The 17,273-nt window shown below is 42.2% G+C and overlaps 1 pseudogene; it reads right to left on the bottom strand.

The window, feature by feature from the left end:
• Positions 1–2,636: 2,636 nt before the first annotated feature.
• The window catches only part of LOC137217897 (protein WWC3-like), a 32,654-nt pseudogene continuing 18,017 nt past the window's right edge, over positions 2,637–17,273 (bottom strand).

Genomic DNA, 17,273 nt, shown 5'->3' with positions numbered 1-17,273 from the left:
AATAATAGCTTAGCCATTAAACAAAGTGAAGGACATTTAGTTCCTCCTCCAGGGCTATATATAATGTTCTGACCCATGTCCTGTGAGCTGTTTTGCAGGTACTGAAACCTCCACCAGGTGGGAGAAGTTAACTTCATGCTGCCCACAAGCACGTAGACCCCAGACCAGTTAGAACCAGAATGTTGATGATGCCGACTCCCAATTACCTCACCACCAGCCAATCAGAAGAATGTCCACGAGCTGATCACACACCCCACATACTAAAAAAAGCATAATTTAAAGGACTATCTCCAACCTAGCTGAAATAACCCCTATTGAGTATTCTTAAGTACCTCATGTACAAAGACACTGAAGGGAATTAACCCTTAAATTCATATTTCCCACTTAAGAAGGGCCTTTGCATTGGACTGGTCAATAGAAAGGACTGCTGACTCCCAACAACATTCATACCATGAGAAGAAGACAACAGCAATGGTAGGCAGCTGACACAAGAAACTGGGCCAGGCCTGTAAGACCCATCCTATGAATTCAACTGTACTGTTTACCAAATATTTGTCTCCCTATCAACTTTGAAAGTTATTGTTCTACTATAATTTTGTTACCCTCAGTGTTTAAAACAGGAAAGTAATTCTCTAATGGAGTTTTCACAGAGTATAACTGCTCATGATGTGTAACACTGCTTGCTTTAAATTTATTGCTGGAAGCACGGGTACAGTGCTTATGTGACAACTGGGTATGATTGATAAAATGTATACCCTATAAAATGTTTCCCCATTTAACACATTTCTGAACACGTTTGTGATATCTGATTAGTTTTCCCCCAATGTGGATAACTAGGCCAATATGAAGGAGGCCTAGCACCAAGGGACATGATCTGGACCTGGGGCAGGCAGCTCAAACAACCCAGCAACGACGGACAGATATTTTGATCATCAATGCTTTTTACTGAAAGATTTGCAATCAATGAGCCATTAATGAAAGATACACTTAAAAATCAGAATGGAGTAACTGTGGTTCAAGCCTCCAAAATGGAGCTGGGTGCCCACTGTTGACGTGAGTTCAGACATGTTCTTATACTACTGAGAACCTGAGTTTCCTAAACTTTATCAAATGTAAGGACACTACCAGCCTTTCTCAAAACAGTATCTGTTAGCAGCTGCCAGCTGCAACCTTCTGGTCTCAAGGTCTCTTCATAACTGTGAAACCCATCTCCTACTTTAGAAATAATAGTGGCAAATGAGCCAACTCAAGATAGAGCCTCCCAGCAAAAGGCGCTAGATTATTCAGCCAGAATACTATGAGCTAATAAAATTGCTTTAAATTACATTGTGGCAAAAAAAGAAGAGAGAGAGAGAGTGACACAGAGAGAGATACTAGTGGCCAATAGCTCCTATTATGTATAAAAACCCTGGAAAAATGAAAAACCCAAATATAGAATAATTTAAAAGCTTACTTGGTTACTGAATATATTTAAAGAGGAAACACTCCAAAGCTTAGTTTTTCTGGTTGCATCTAAAATTAGAGGACTCTTTTTGATCATTATCCTCATTGTAATATGTTGGCTAATTTTCAAATGTGTGTCCAGGTGCTGTAACAAAACAATCAAAGAGAGAAGTAACGTTCTCATACTACAAAATATCGATGCTAAACTTGAAACTCAACATTATTACCAGCTCTGTGTCCATTCCCAAATTAGGCAGGTCTATGCTCCATTTCATTAGGTGGTAGCCAAAGTGGTTGTTGCCCCATTCCCTCAAAGAGTTCAGGAAAATTGAAACAGAAATGGAAACTAAAACTGAGTTCTTCTGCCATGTTTATAATTAACCTCTCTATCCAAAACTTTATTCCCTTTCTTTTTCTCTACCTGTCCCTCAAGACTGAGGGGTATCAAAAAAAAGGGGGGCATTGTAACTATGGAGGCTTCCTGGAACAGACACTCCCCACAATGTCCTCTGCCTGCCCTTGTCTGTAGAAAAACTTTACCCTCCTTGACCTTCCTCAAGTTCCAAAGAGCAAATTTAATCAGAGAAGTCAGAATACGCAGAAAGAGAGGAAAACAGTGAAGCAAAACAGAAATAATAATAGTTTAGCCATTAAACAAAGTGAAGGACCTTTAGTTCCTCCTCCAGGGCTATAAATCATATTCTGAGCCATGCCCTTTGAGCTGTTTTGCAGATACTGAAACCCCCACCAGGTGGGAGAAGTTAACTTCATGCTGCCCACAAGCACACAGACTGCAGACTGGTTGGAACCAGAAGGTTGATGACGCTGACTCACAATGACCTCACCACCAACCAATCAGAAGAATGTCCACGAGCTGATCATGCAACCCACAACCCACCCCCTTCACCCTGTCTTTAAAAACCTTTCCCTGAAAGCCTGCAGGGAGTTCAGGCCTTTTGAGCACTAGCTGCCTGGACTCCTTGCTTGGCACCTGCAATAAAGGCTACACTTACCTTCACCACAACCGGGTGTAAGTAGATTGGCTTTACTGCACACAGGAGAGCAGACCGAAGTGTGGCTTGGGAACACTACTGGCGCTAAGAGTATGTGTGTAGAAGGGAGAGAAATCACTTTTATTTCAGAAACGAAATGGATTTATTTACGTGATATGTTTATATAAGACTCTTTAGGAATGAGATTTTGCAGATCTCATTTTTTTAAGTTACTGTTTAAGTAAGCAGCCCATATCTTACTTTACCTGGATAAATTTCATAGAGAAGTAAACACTGGCTGAATGTTACACTTTAATTGCTAGGAGACCAGTCATCTTGTGGTGTCACAGCTACTCAGGTTGAGAACCACTGTGATGGTCTAGACGGTTTATCTGTGTAGGTCTGCCAAAGCAGCATGTGAACTCGCAGGGTTGAAAAACAAGGTGAGAAAAGTAGCTGAAGAAAATTTTATTTGAGATGGCACATATTTCTTCTGAAATTCAAGATGTGTCTCCTACAGATGTGCCAACTGCCCCAGAAACCTCCATTAGATCTCCCATTGTGGGGTCACACATTCACCGGGGACTCAGTCTTGAGATCTATGATTGAATAAAATGAATTTCAGGCTCTGTCCGAAGGATCCTTGATTAAAAGACCATGTTACATGTTTTGTGTCTCCAAACAAGATGAAGATAATGATTTTCTTTCTCTGACCTTTCCCAGAAAACTTTGGATGTATAGGAGTTTTGTAACAAAGAGCAGGTAGTTAGAATGTCAAAAGATTACAGTTAATTAAAGAAAACCAGACATCTCTCGTGAATGAATTTAGCACTTTTCTACGTATGGGAAGATACAACAGCCTAGGTTCACTGAAAGCATTCGTTTGATATGCACCTTAGCTATCTAGGGTCAGAATCATGTTCTTTCCCATCCTGAGTCCCCTCTGGGTGCACCACTGGGGGCGGCTGTAGTGGCTGAGGGCTTGATGGTGGGTTTCCTGTTTTTATCTTGAGTTCCTTCTGGGTTCACCTTCAGGGACAGCTGCAGTGGCCGATGGCTTGAGGGCCACAAAATCCTTTGTTTACTGATCTGGCTGGCAACACTCTTACTTCACAGTGTGCTCTTCTCTCTATTCCCTCGGAAAACAGACTGTATGTAGAGACCATTCTTAATCCTGATCACAATACCACCATGGGCGTCTACCTCAGCAAGACCTAAAGTGGTCCTGCTAGCAGTCTGCATGTATAAAGTTTGGCCTGCAAACTTCTTTAGTTTTGCTAAATAAACTAGAGCACCCAACACCCTTTGAACTGCTGTACATCCTCTGACCTCAAAGTCCTTCCTCATACACCAAACACAACGAGAATGAAAGGGACAGCACATCTACAGAGAATGAGTACACAGGGACTCATCAGTTAAAATATCCTCCAGCTTCCAATTTCTGGTTATGGTGGGCAAGGCTTTTTTGGATCAAACTTCCTGCTTTTGAAAAAAACTACAAGCAATGTATGAAAACATTTCTTATGAGGGAGGTCCCTGGTGGTCTAGTGCTTAGGAACCAACACTTTCACACTTTCTGGGCCTATAGGCACAGGTTTAATCCCTGGTGGAAAAACTAAGATCCCGCCAAGCAGTGTGGCCAAAAAGAAAAAAAAAGAAAAAAACTTACCAATCCTCCTAAAAGGACCTAAGGGGTGAGAAGACAGAAAGGAAATTCCAGACTCAAAACCAGGAGCAAAAACAACTCAGAGCAAGGTAATTAACTTCTCCTTCTTTCATAAAGGCTATCAGCTTTCTCTTTTTTCTTTTTTTTTTTGCGGCACGTGGGCCTCTCACTGCTGTGGCCCTTCCCGTTGCGGAGCACAGGCTCCGGATGCACAGGCCCAGCGTCCATGGCCCACAGGCCTAGCCGTTCCGTGGCATGCAGGGCCCTCCCGGACCGGGGCACGAACCCGCGTCCCCTGCATCGGCAGGCAGACTCTCAACCACTGCGCCACCAGGGAAGCCCTATCAGCTTTCTTTTTGATGACCTCTTAAGGAAACAGGAATAGAAATCAAAGCCCAAAGTTAAGTCTCAGGGTAAAGTTCAGTCTAATAGGAGACCCTGCCCACAACTAGCTGGGCCCCAAAGGGCCATAGCCTCACAAACAGCTGAGCTGAAAACAATCCCATCTTCCTTAGAACTTAAAAACAAATGAATTTCACACTGCCTGGTCAGCACAGGGAATCTCAAGCCTTGATCAAGGGGATTTCAGGCTGACAGACACCCCAGAGACCAGAGAGATCAGAATGCACATTATCTAAGAAGGAAGCCATTGTCCTAGGCCTCTAAATATTCTTACTAATTACATTTTGCATACACTGTCCAGCACAGATGGAACTAAGACAGCATGATTAAGAACCAGCACCCGCAGAAGTCAGGCTCAAACAGACTTCAGAATTTGGAACTTCACTGAAAGTATCTACAAGGATAAAAGACAATCTTGGCAAAGCGACCAAGCAGATTTGAAAAACAATCAAGAAGAACTTTTAGGAATGAAAAATGCAGTAGGTGAAATTAAAAACCAAATAGAATGGGTTTAAAGAATGTATTTACATTCAGTTGAAGAGCAAATTAGAAAAATGGTGGATGATGAGAAAAAGTTGCCCTAAACTCACCACGGAAAGACAAAAAGGTGAAAAACAGAAGTATGGATGAAACTGACTAATGTGGAAAGACCTAACACAGGCTAAATCCAAGTCCCAGAAAAGAGAGGAGAGAGGAAGGAAAACCTAATTTTCCAGAACATGGCCAGAAACCATTCAAGCTCCAAGAAGTTAAAGAGGAGAGGGGTGTGGTATTCTCAAGACCTATTTTCCCAGAAGAGGAGAAACAATTTTGAACTTTGGTGGTTTCAATATGCATGCTACAATTCCTACAGTTACCTTTTAAATAGCAGTATCAGAAATGGCTAATATTTAAAATCATTCAGGAAACATAACTACCGTATGACCCGGCAATCCCACTACTGGGCATACACCCTGAGAAAACCATAATTCAAAAAGAGTCATGTACCAAAATGTTCATTGCAGCTCTATTTAAAATAGCCAGGACATGGAAACAAGCTAAGTGTCCATCATCAGATGAATGCATAAAGAAGATGTGGCACATATATACAATGGAATATTACTCAGCCATAAAAAGAAACGAAATTGAGCTATCAGTAATGAGGTGGATAGACCTAGAGTCTGTCATACAGAGTGAAGTCAGTCAGAAAGAGAAAGACAAATACCGTATGCTAACACATATATATGGAATTTAAGAAAAGAAAGTGTCGTGAACAACCTAGGGGTACGACAGGAATAAAGACACAGACCCATTCAAGAATGGACTTGAGGATATGGGGAGGGGGAAAGGCAAGCTGTGACAAAGTGAGAGAGAGGCATGGACATATATACACTACGAAACGTAAGGTAGATAGCTAGTGGGAAGCAGCCGCATAGCATGGGGAGATCAGCTCGGTGCTTTGTGACCGCCTGGAGGGGTGGGATAGGGAGGGTGGGAGGGAGGGAGACGCAAGAGGAAAGAGATATGGGAACATATGTATATGTATAACTAATTCACTTTGTTATAAAGCAGAAACTACCACACCACTGTAAAGCAATTATACTCCAATAAAGATGTAAAAAAGAAAAAAGTTTTGGTTATAGACAGTGGTGATGGTTACACAACACTGTGACTGTATTTAATGCCACTGAACTGTATATTTATAAATGGTTAAAATAAATATGCTTTATGTGTATTTTACCACAATACCAAAAGAGGAATATAAAAAATTTTTTAAAAAGTTGGAACATTACAAAATAATCAATCCAGGAAAGCTATGAAAGGGAAAGGGAGTGGGGGAAATAGCTGTACACAGAAGAGGCAGGACAAGCAGAAAGCACCATAAAAAGTGATATATATATATGTGTGTGTGTGTGTGTGTGTGTGTGTGTATATATATATATATACACACATATAAATATATATCTCAAACCTTAAATGGTCCACACAAAAAGCCAGCATCAAAAAATAAAATACAGGTCAGGTTTATCAGTTTTACCTACAATCTACAGATATCAAATATCTGGAAAGAAACTGATATGCTGCATGAATGCTAAACAAAAGGATGCTATAAGAGGTGAACTACCAGGGAGATACTGTATTTTAAATTTGTGTGTTCTAACAAGCTTCAAGTAGATACTGCAAAAACTGACAAATATAAAAGGACATATAAAGAATATCACACCCAACATTCCTGGACACTATATCTAATTAAGCACCAAGACTGTCTCCACCATGCCAACCTTCTAGTGGGTCAAGCATGAGCTTTGAACTTGTTTCTACTATCATGAAAGAAATTACTGGAAATACAGTTTGGTAGAAAGAATGGCAGATCAGGATCAAGAACCCACTTCCTTAGATGAAACCTATTTTAAAATTTTATTTTATTATTAAAATTAAATAAATTTAATTTATTAAATTAATAATAAATTTAATTGGATCTTTGTTGCTGCGCACAGGCTTTCTCTAGTTGTGGCGAGCGGGGGCTACTCTTCGTTGTGGTGCACGGGCTTCTCGTTGCAGTGGCTTCTCTTGTTGGGGAGCATGGGCTCTAGGCCCGCAGGCTTCAGTAGTTGCAGCACACCAGCTCAGAAGTTATGACACATTGGCCCTAGAGCACACAGGCTTCAGTAGTTGTGGCGCATGGGCTTAGTTACTCCAGGGCATGTGGCATCTTCCCAGCCCAGGGATCAAACCCGTGTACCCTGCATCGGCAGGCAGATTTTTAACCACTGTGCCATCAGAGAAGTCCTGAAACTTTTTTGATTATACTTTTCCATACTGTTTTCTTCACTTCTGATCCAATCAAATTGGTCTTACATAGTCAAAGGATGTGGATGAACAGGGAAAAAAAAGAGGAACACAACCTCATACTGCAAACAGAAGCAAACAAGCCTATCCAACAACACGCTGTTAACTAAGCATAGAGAAAATGGTGAGTAGTAAAGAGACTTCTAGTCTTTGCCTTCCTCAGCCCCAAGAGGTGACCTCTTAGCTCTTAGAACATCCAGCCTGGTAACAGTGTTTCTGGTGACCTGGGGGCTTCCGGCTACACTTGACAGTCTAACAGTGTGATATATGGTAGGGACTTGGGGCCATTGGGTATTAGCTCTACCACTGAAGGGACCAGAGGCTAGGATCAGCCACAGGGGTGGTCAGCCACATGGCTGAGCCCCAATAAAAACTCTGGACACTAAGGCTTGGGTGGGTCTGTCTGGTTGACCAAACTTCATGTCTGCTGTCACACGTCACAGCCAGGAATACTTAGCAATATCCATGACTTCACTGGGAGAAGACAATTGGAAGGTTTGTGTGTGTAGCTTTCCTAGACCCTGCCCTACTGCACCTCTTCCCTTGGCTGACTTTAATCGGTATCCTTTCCCTATAATAAATTGTAACCGTGAGCGTAACAGCCTTCAGTGGGTATTGCAAGTTGTTCTAAAGTGTTATTAAATCCGGGTGTGGTTTGGGGAACCCTCCCACCCACAAACTTGCAAGTGGTATCAGATATCAGGGTGTGGTATTGAGGATGACAATCTAACACTGCCACTGCTCGTAATCTACCAATACCACGTTAGTAATACCAGGAATATAATTCCAGGGTCAAAAAGAACTACAAAAACACCTTTGTCTCCACTCAGTGGATTTCTTGTCCCTAGGAAAACTGGCTTTGCAATTTTCATGTTATTTTATGTGTACTGTTTATAAAACTAAGTAACTTAATTAATACCAGGAGTTTCATCACAAGAGAAAGAGATACAGATATATGTAAAACAAAGTTAAGTTGGGGGGAAAATCTGTAAAGTTAAATTTTAACTGGAAATTTAATTTAATAAATAACGTTTACTTTAATTGGAAATAGGACATACAATTCAACTTCAAAAATTATTTTCAAAGGATTGCAAAAGTTGAGAAAATAAGAATAACGAGTCCCCATGTACGCACCCCCAGCTTCAACATTTTCTAACCCACGGCCAGCCTTGATTCATCTTTACCTAAGCAGTCCTGCACTGGGTCATTCTGAAACAAATGCCCAGCCACAGATCATTTGAACCTGAAATATTCTGGTACTCCTCTCTAAAAGGCAAGCAACTGCATCGGACTGCTAGGTTTCTTAGTCTCTTCCGATTTATGCTCTCCTCTCTCTTTTCAACCACGTTTGAGTCTGTTCTCCTTTTTGACAAGAATTCCTCACGAGAGGTATCGTGTACTGCCACTGGGAGGCACATCATGTCTGGTTATCTGTTTTGTTGTCATGTTGAAATCAAGCAACAGGTTTAGGTGTCATAAGCGTGACCCCCAACACTAATATCCACTTGCAATGTTTTCACTTAAGGAAAAGAACTTTGACATCAATGAAGTATTCTGGTCTACAATTTCCAGGTGAGTAGTAAATAATCAGGAGTGCAGGTAGCACAGGTGCAAAGTCCTTATGGTGAAATAATACTTGAACAATCCCAGACTGTGGAGTACTGAATTAGACAGGAAGCCTGCACTCTTTAAAATTCAAAACAGGGAGGCAAACTCAGGTTAAAAGAGTCCCAAAGAGACACTACAGAAAACTGTGTGTGAGAACATTGGCTGGTCCTTGGATCCACGTGGGGAAGGGAACACAGGCACAGGAAAAGAAAGAAAGAATATAAAAGCAATAGAACAAGATGTTAACAATCATTTGCAGGTAGGCAGAAAATAAGCTGCCATCGGTTATTTGTCCTATTTTTTCAGTCTTTCTATATTTTGTGGTATTTTTGTTAAAACCAGTTGGGGAAAATATTGTACTTCATTAGCACATCAGATACCAGCTAACACTGGATGTGAACCTCTGTCAGAGGAATCTGAGGAGTGGAGAGGGGAAACAACTCTGCAGAGAAACATTTCATCAACACTAGGTTAAGGTTATTCGGACACCTTTAGCCCTTTACCTCAAGGAACTCACCTAAAGTCATCAGAGTCGAAACACAAAGTTTCCCTCTCGTGGCCAACTGTAGTTTATATAGCTAACCTGCAGAGACTGGGCTGATGGATGCAGCCCAAAGGGAAGTCTCACAACTGTTTAGCGTCAAGTTCAAGAGACCGTCTGGCAACTTCTCGTCCTAAATGTGTGGACTGGGATGAGAATGGGACTCAAGGAGAACATCTCTGCCAGAAGCAACCGTCACTTATCTCTCTGACTTCCACATTGCAGTTCTATCTAATCAAGGTAGGGTACAAGTAAAATAGAAGGAGCAACAGGAAAAAGGAAGAAAGAGAGAGAAGGTTGGGAGGGAAGAAAGGAAACAAATACTTACCTGTGTCCAATTTGATAAAGTTGGGTATCTTGCCAGTCCCTAAATCAATCAGTACTGTGTCGTTCACCTTGATGAGACAACCTGGGTATTGAACGGTACAAGCATATGAGTTACCAAGTGCAGGATTCCCTTTGTACCCACAGTTAACTTCCTCACTTCGTGTACTATCTCACACAGCAAAGAAAACCGATATAAAGTGTAAAAGCAAAGCCAACTGAAACCACCACCTAATTATTATCCCATCTGCATGATCAGATCCCCCAGATGGCTGTCCTCTTGCTCTCTGTACATCCCCTGCTGGACCAGTGCCTGCTTCGCCTACACCCTACTCACATGATTGACTTTGTCCTACATACCTGCCCCTGCCCCAGCTAGTGATTGCTGTAGCTTTAGATCAGAACACCTTTACCAGGATAGCTTAACAAAGGGGCAGTGAGGGTGTGCCCCTCTACTAGTTTCCCTGGTAACTAATGAGCCAACCTGGTGTCAATTCCACCTATAACTGGTAACCTTCCCCCTACCCCAGGAGTCCTGCCTGCTGTGAGCTGCACATAATGGGGTGTTGCTCCAGGACCTTGCTTAGATGTGTAAGCCCCGCCCCCAGCCATTAAACCACTGATGTCTACCTTGCTGACCCCAGGCTCTTTCTTTGGTCTTAAAGCTGGGCAAGTGCAGGGTTTGCAGGCCTAGGGCTTGCAGGCCTCTGGCCTGCAGCCCAAGAGTGAGACAAAGGAAATCTCACAGGGATGAAAGATTCAGGATATATAAAATTTAAAAAATAATAAAGTAAGATAAAATAAAGTAAGGTCAATAGAACGCTATGATAGTTTGATTTAAAATAAGAAATATGTTACTTTGGTCTTCATCCAAGGTTCTTCCTAACACAGAAATCAGTGAAAAGGTGAAATCAATGTCTTTTTTTATTCCTAACAAGCTTTTCAACCATGAGTTTATTTTAATGAGGAGACTTTTGGAAAACCCTGGATTACTATAGGATGGCAGCTGAAATATTTACAGACAAAATGATATTGTGTGTGGGATTTGCTTCCAAATATGAGGAGAAGTGAATGGAAGTGTAAGAGAAACAAATTTGGCCATGACTGATCCATGATGAAATTTGGTCAGAGGACCATAGGGATTTATTTTACTATTTTTATACATTTATAGTTCTCCAAAACTTAAAAGGAATTTTAAAATATATTTCCACTCTGTTTTAAGAACTCTAATTTTAAGAAATACTTTCAAACAATACAAATCGGAGGAAATGGTGACATAAGCAAAGAGAGGAATATTGATTATTACTTATTCCCACAACAGAAGAATATTTATTTAAGGAGTTTTCAACCAAAGTTTGACAACTCAGTGATCATAGGAAGAAAAAATTAGTTTACTTGTAGCTCTGTTTTAAAAGAAGCTGGTGGCAGCATTTTGACAGTTTCTTGAAAAGGGATATCAACATTTGCAATCTACCTCTGACTACCCTGAGTAAGACTGCCAATAAAATAGGGCAGTTTTCTTAATGACAAAGGAAACATATAAACATATTATGTCATACAGTTTATGATGCTCCCACGACGTCAGGAATTTATTCTAGGGCCTACAATAGTGCCAGGTAAGTAGCAGGTGTTCAGTAAATATGTTTTATTAATAAAGGAATGAATACATGAAAAAACATACGAATGACTGAGTTCTAAATTTTAATTGAGGAAGATATAGTATATCACTTCATCATGGGGACACAAAACTTAAGGATATACAAAGATAAACATAAGGCAACAGGACTTAACTTTTCGTTCATGTGGGATATGCTCCTGACAGTCTTAATTGATCAGAAGTTGCAAAATCAAGCCCACCATCTGCTCCACCACAGCCTCTAACACAGACCATTTGTCTTTTCCAGCATGAACAATGAACACTCAAAAAGGGGTCCTCCACAGGCAGCACAGAACTTTTCTTCATTGGTCTCGATTTTACTTCCTTACTATGATCTTATAAAAGCAATCACATGCAAGGCAGAGCATGGAGAAGTAAAACAGAGAAGTGGCAAATGTAAGAGGCCACTGCACGGCCATAGAAGCTGCATTTGGCTAAGATGGGATTTAAAACAACAAAAATCCCCCAGCTCTCTATCAGGGAAACACTTCCAAATGGAAATCTGTTTGAGCTGGGGATAGAGGGTGGAGAGGGGTATGTTATTCAGTGTTATTCAAAAGCACCTGTCTGGGGCATTTCTATGCTGGCACAGCTGCTAAGAAGAAGCACAGAGAAAATGCATTCTGCAAGCCTCCCCACATGAATGGAGACTGTACCTCAGATATAAATAACTTGCCATTTGCATCCTCTAGAGTCCCGTGGTAGACAGTTCTTTGTTTGATTTTAAAGTTTCAAATAGCTCAGGGAAGTTAGAGAGGGCCTAACTGTCCTCACTTGCGTACCCATGCTGTCTGCTTGGCTGCTAATTCTACTAAGGAATGTTTTGTGAGTCTCTACTTCCACTGCCAGTACATACACTAAGAAATTGACGAGGGAAAAAAAATCAAAACAAAGATTAGAAACACATAGCAACAGATGACAACTGTGAATAGCATAAAGTTTTCAGTCTTAGTACTACTTACAAACTCTATTGTCCATATTTTCAACGGAAAAGAGGGAGAAGAAAGCTACAGGAAGAGTTGTATGTTCTTTCTGTCTTTCTTTCTTTCACATTTTGTGACTGATCTTGTTTACTCATCCAAAGCTTCATGAAGAAGAGTGCCTTTTAAATATAGTAAGTATATATTAGGCAAAACATTTATATCACTTGGCAATTCAAAGAATAGTTGTACCCTTTTATTGAATAAAAATATTTTTCCTCATGAGCTAGTTCTAAGATTTCTTAAGAAATGTTGGCAAGACTCCAGCATGGGGCGGGGGGCCTTCTGAGCGAAAGCACATGCTCTCCTGTGAGTGACTCGCCTGGTAGCTGTAGTTCCCACGGAAGCTGGCTTCCTCAAGAAAGCGCCTTCAAAGGTTATCGTGTCCATGTCGTGACTGCTCTATCCATCAGCGGATCCAGTGACTCAGTGAAAACACACCTTCCTTCTTCTATTTTCACTTTCCTGCAGGGCAGAGCAGCAGAGCAGAAGCTCCACCACTGCCCTCCTTGTCGGTCAGGATCAGATGGGGCGGACTGGAAAGGCAGGCGGGGCTGCCGAGGCCGGGTGAGGGTGGGCTGTGTGCCTGCCGGGGGCTCCGTGACCAGCCTCAGACCCGGGGTGGGCACGGAAGGGTGCACGGAAACCAGGGGCTATGGGTGCCCAGCCCGCGCGGGAGACCAAGCTCCGCAAAGCGCACCCCGCACTGACTTAGGACTGAGCCCCTAAGGTGGCATCTTAACAGAACATATAGGGTGCGAAAGTGTACACTATACATGATAAATGCACACAGGAGAAACGGGACGAGTGACGAGTTCAGCACATAGTGTTTGCATTTCCGATGTCAGAACACAAAACCGGCCCCAAAGATCCATTCTACCACATGGCAAATACTGAAGAACCAAGTTTCAGTCTTAAAATACATCTTAAAGTCAGTATTCTCCTTCAAGGAGGAAGAAAAGAACCATGAATAAATGACAATAGAGTGAATTTGCCTGAGTTTCTGTCTTCCACCCTTCAAGTCAAAGAAAACTGCATGGAAACTGTCGAATCTTCACACAACAGCTACTCTTTTATAAAATAACCTGTTTGAGATGTTAATTTAACAACAAGGAAAAGCCAAGCCCTGCTCCTGTCACTATCAAAAAATACATATTTATAGACTTTCGAAAAACAAATTGTATATTAATAACTTTGCACACATATTTGAAAGACAATTTTAGCTAGACAATTTTAGAACTTCGCAGCAATAAAATAGGCAGATAAATACTCCAGCAAACAGCATCAACCGGCAGCAGGGGTATGTTAGCCCGTGGTCTCGTGAAAAATGTTATCTTCTCCCTGGGTGGGCATGGAAAAAATTATGTTAGAAGGTGATATGCAGACACGGAAAGCTGGCAGGAAGCTCTCATATCAATGATGGCTTTCCTTGTTCAAAGAACAATCAGAATTTGAATTTCCATAATATATGTTCATATACAAATTTTCAAAATTTTAATAGAAGTTATGATACTCCTAGGAGGGCAGGGACTTACCTCCAGTGGCTGGAAGAGTGCCTGCTACATAGTGTTAACTCTTGTTCTATCAACAAATGAATACATTTTAAAAATATATCAATAGATGAATTCTAAATCAAAACTGAAGGAAGTGGTTATAATATCTTGTGTTATTTTATGATAAGGACATAAAAATTACAGGTATAGACAAAAACAAAGCTAAAAGTCAGGCACAAAGTAGTATGGATAGAACTGTGTTAACTGCGGCTGTATAAAAGAACAAAACCATGCAAAACTAATTTATGTCATTAGAATTCAACACAGTGTTTAAGGAAATTTGCAGAGTAATCTGGAAATGCTGATAATGTTTTGATTTCTGTCATGTTCAGTTTATGAGAACTCACTAAACTATCTTGGTAAGAAAAGAACATTTTCCTGAATATAGAGTATGCTTCACTCTAAATTTTAAAAAGCAAAGACAACACATACTGTACATATGTAAATTGCTGTTATTTATGATCATAAACATAAAAAGATGTTACAAGAGCCGGTAAGTGATTTATGTTTATTAGATGAAATCAGTCATGAAAAAAATAACAGGTTAGGTAGTAACATGTGGTATGTTAATTCTTAATAAGCTGAATGCAAAATTAAACAAAAATGATCATACCTGGCCTTAATTAAAGCTCCACAGAAAATAAATCAGGAGAAAAATCGCACAATGCTAACAGCAGTGGGGATTCCAGCTTTGTTCTCGACTTCCTTGTGGGTCTCTCTCAATACTTACTTTACTCTTCATAATGACAAAGGTATGACAGTAAAAATCAAGCGCGAGAGTGAGGCCTGGGCTTCTCCCCACCTGAACGCCTGCACCCAGCTGGATGGGCTCTTTGAGGTTCCGCCCGCGCAGCTGGCACACCCCTTTGGAGGCTTTCTTCAGCGTCTTCTCAGCTGCCTGTTCTTGAATGCAAGTCAAGTTTGGTCTGTCTCGTCTGGAACAGCAACGCGGGGTGAACCAGACGGGTTTGCTTCCAGTTTTAAGGAAGAGCGATGGAAGCCCCTGCCAGCTCCGGGCACCGGGAGGAGAGAAAGGCCCGGCCGCCTGCCCCCTCCCCGCGTTGGCGGGCCGGGGCCTCACCTGCCTCTCGGCCTCCCGCAGCAGGCTCCGGAAGCGCTCGTCGCGCAGCAGCCAGGCCGGGGGCTCGGCGTGGCCGCGGAGCTGGGCGTCCTCCAGGCGCTGGCGCAGCTCGCGCAGGTCGCACAGCTCCTCGGTCAGCTGCCGCTGCCGCGTCCGCGACGCCTGGAGGTCCAGCTCCAGGTCCAGGGACGTGCGCGCCGCCAGCGCCGCCACGGAGGACCTGCAGGGCTGCGAGACCGCGGCCGTGAGCGCCTCCACCCCGCCCGCGCCCTTCCCGCGGCTTCTTCCCCGAGTGACCGACCCCACTGGAGAGAGACAGCCGCAGCGTGGCCCGACGCCAACACAACACGGATGTGGGCCACACGGGTTCAAACCTCCACTCCGGTAACGAGCCAGTGACAGCAAGCTGTCCGCTGTAATGACGACCTAGGCTTTGGCTAAAGCGCAGAGAAACAGACCCTCTCACACGGGGCAGGAGGGCGTCATCTTTCTCAAGTGCTACTTGACACTATAAGCAAGAGCCACAAAATGTTGTGTTTTCTTTGGTTCTGAAATTTCATGTGACTTGCACCTGAAAGGCACAGCTGATGATGTGCAAAAGCTTTATGACAGAAAAATTCTAAATACCTGACAAGAGAAAAGTGATCAAATACATTATAAGGCCCGCAGAAAACGCAGCTACTGTAGAAAGATGAAAAATAGACCGACATGGCAAAATCTTAATGGCCTACTGTATAACGGGAAAAAAGCACGTTATAAACCACGTTGAGGGCTTTCTGGTTAAACACACACAAGCTGTCAAAAACGTTCCTCCCCAGGGAATTCCCTGGTAGTCCGATGGTTAGGACTCCCCGCTTCCAATGCTGGGCTGCAAATTCAATCCCTGGTCAGAGAACTACAACTGCAAGCCGCGCAGCGAGGCCGAACATCAACAACAACAACAACAAAAAACGCTCCTCCCCACACACGCCTGAAGTAAGCAAGTCTCCTGTTTTCAAGAAAGCTCTAAGACGACAGTAGAATTTTGTACACGGAGCTGAGAGCAGTACTTCCCACGCCACGGCTAACAACGCTGGGGAAGGCAGTTAGTGCAACAAAATCACAAATCCACGAGCGTTGTTGGGAGGACTGAATAACTGTGTGCGTTTTACACACCCATAACGCTATTTTGCACATATACAGAAGTTAAATGCAAATCTAAGTGACTTAATAAACACAAACTCATTTAAAAGCTCTCCTGAATTCATAGTAGAGCTCACTGGTTCCCAACCACGGGTGACTTGGGCCCTCCGGGGACATTTTTGGTCGTCACAACTGGGGGAGGGGGTGATACCGGCAACTAGTGGGTCAAGGCCAGGGATGCAGCTCAACAGCCCACAGTGCACAGGACAGCCCCCAACAAAGACAGACCTAGGCCAAAATGCCAACAGCATGGCTGCTGAGAAATACTTTCGTTGCTGAGTTATGTATTTTCTTATCACTCTCAGTCAGCGGCTACTCTAAATACAACCACCACAAGGAGATCTGGGAATTTCTTTTTCTTTCAAAGAATTCTTGCCCGGGAAAGTCAGGGAACCACTACCTTACAAATTAAAAGGAGCAAAACTGTGTACACTGGCGTGACGTGGAGAAAAAATCCGGTGTATATAAAGGAAAACTGTAGAACAGTCCTATGTAGGAGAATGCGCCACGGTGAAAGACCCAAATTTTCTAAACTGTATATACTCCCTTGTCAAAAAAGAAAGAAGAATCTCTTATACAGAATGGCTGTTTATTAATTTATTATATTTTAAAATGTAAAGATCATGTATTATCTTAGATTACGACATTATCTTAGGAAATTAACAAATACTGGTAACATTGACATTATATACACTTTTAAAAATTATATCTAAGTAAACAAGGAAATAAACATATTACCTTTCAATTAATCTTACCTAAAATATTACCCCTTCAGGTTTGTGGAAATAACTCCCAGCGTACATACAGACGGCAGATTAGTCTACGTGGCACATACCTGCTTATAGCGAAGGGTTCGTCTTTCCAAAGTGTTTCGGACAAGGGGGGACTTGCGGGCCAGCATTGAACTGTCGCTGTCACTACGATAAAGCTACACCAAATGACGGCGGTTCAGAAACACTTCCTCAAGAGTTCAACATTCATTCTCTGTGTACTCTGAACTGGATTATTTTGGTTC

This window comes from Pseudorca crassidens, chromosome Y (assembly GCF_039906515.1).
Source record: "Pseudorca crassidens isolate mPseCra1 chromosome Y, mPseCra1.hap1, whole genome shotgun sequence".
In the NCBI taxonomy this organism is placed as follows: Eukaryota; Metazoa; Chordata; class Mammalia; order Artiodactyla; family Delphinidae; genus Pseudorca; species Pseudorca crassidens.
The sequence above is the reverse complement of the archived record's forward strand: the minus strand, read 5'-3'. Positions and strand labels throughout refer to the sequence as shown.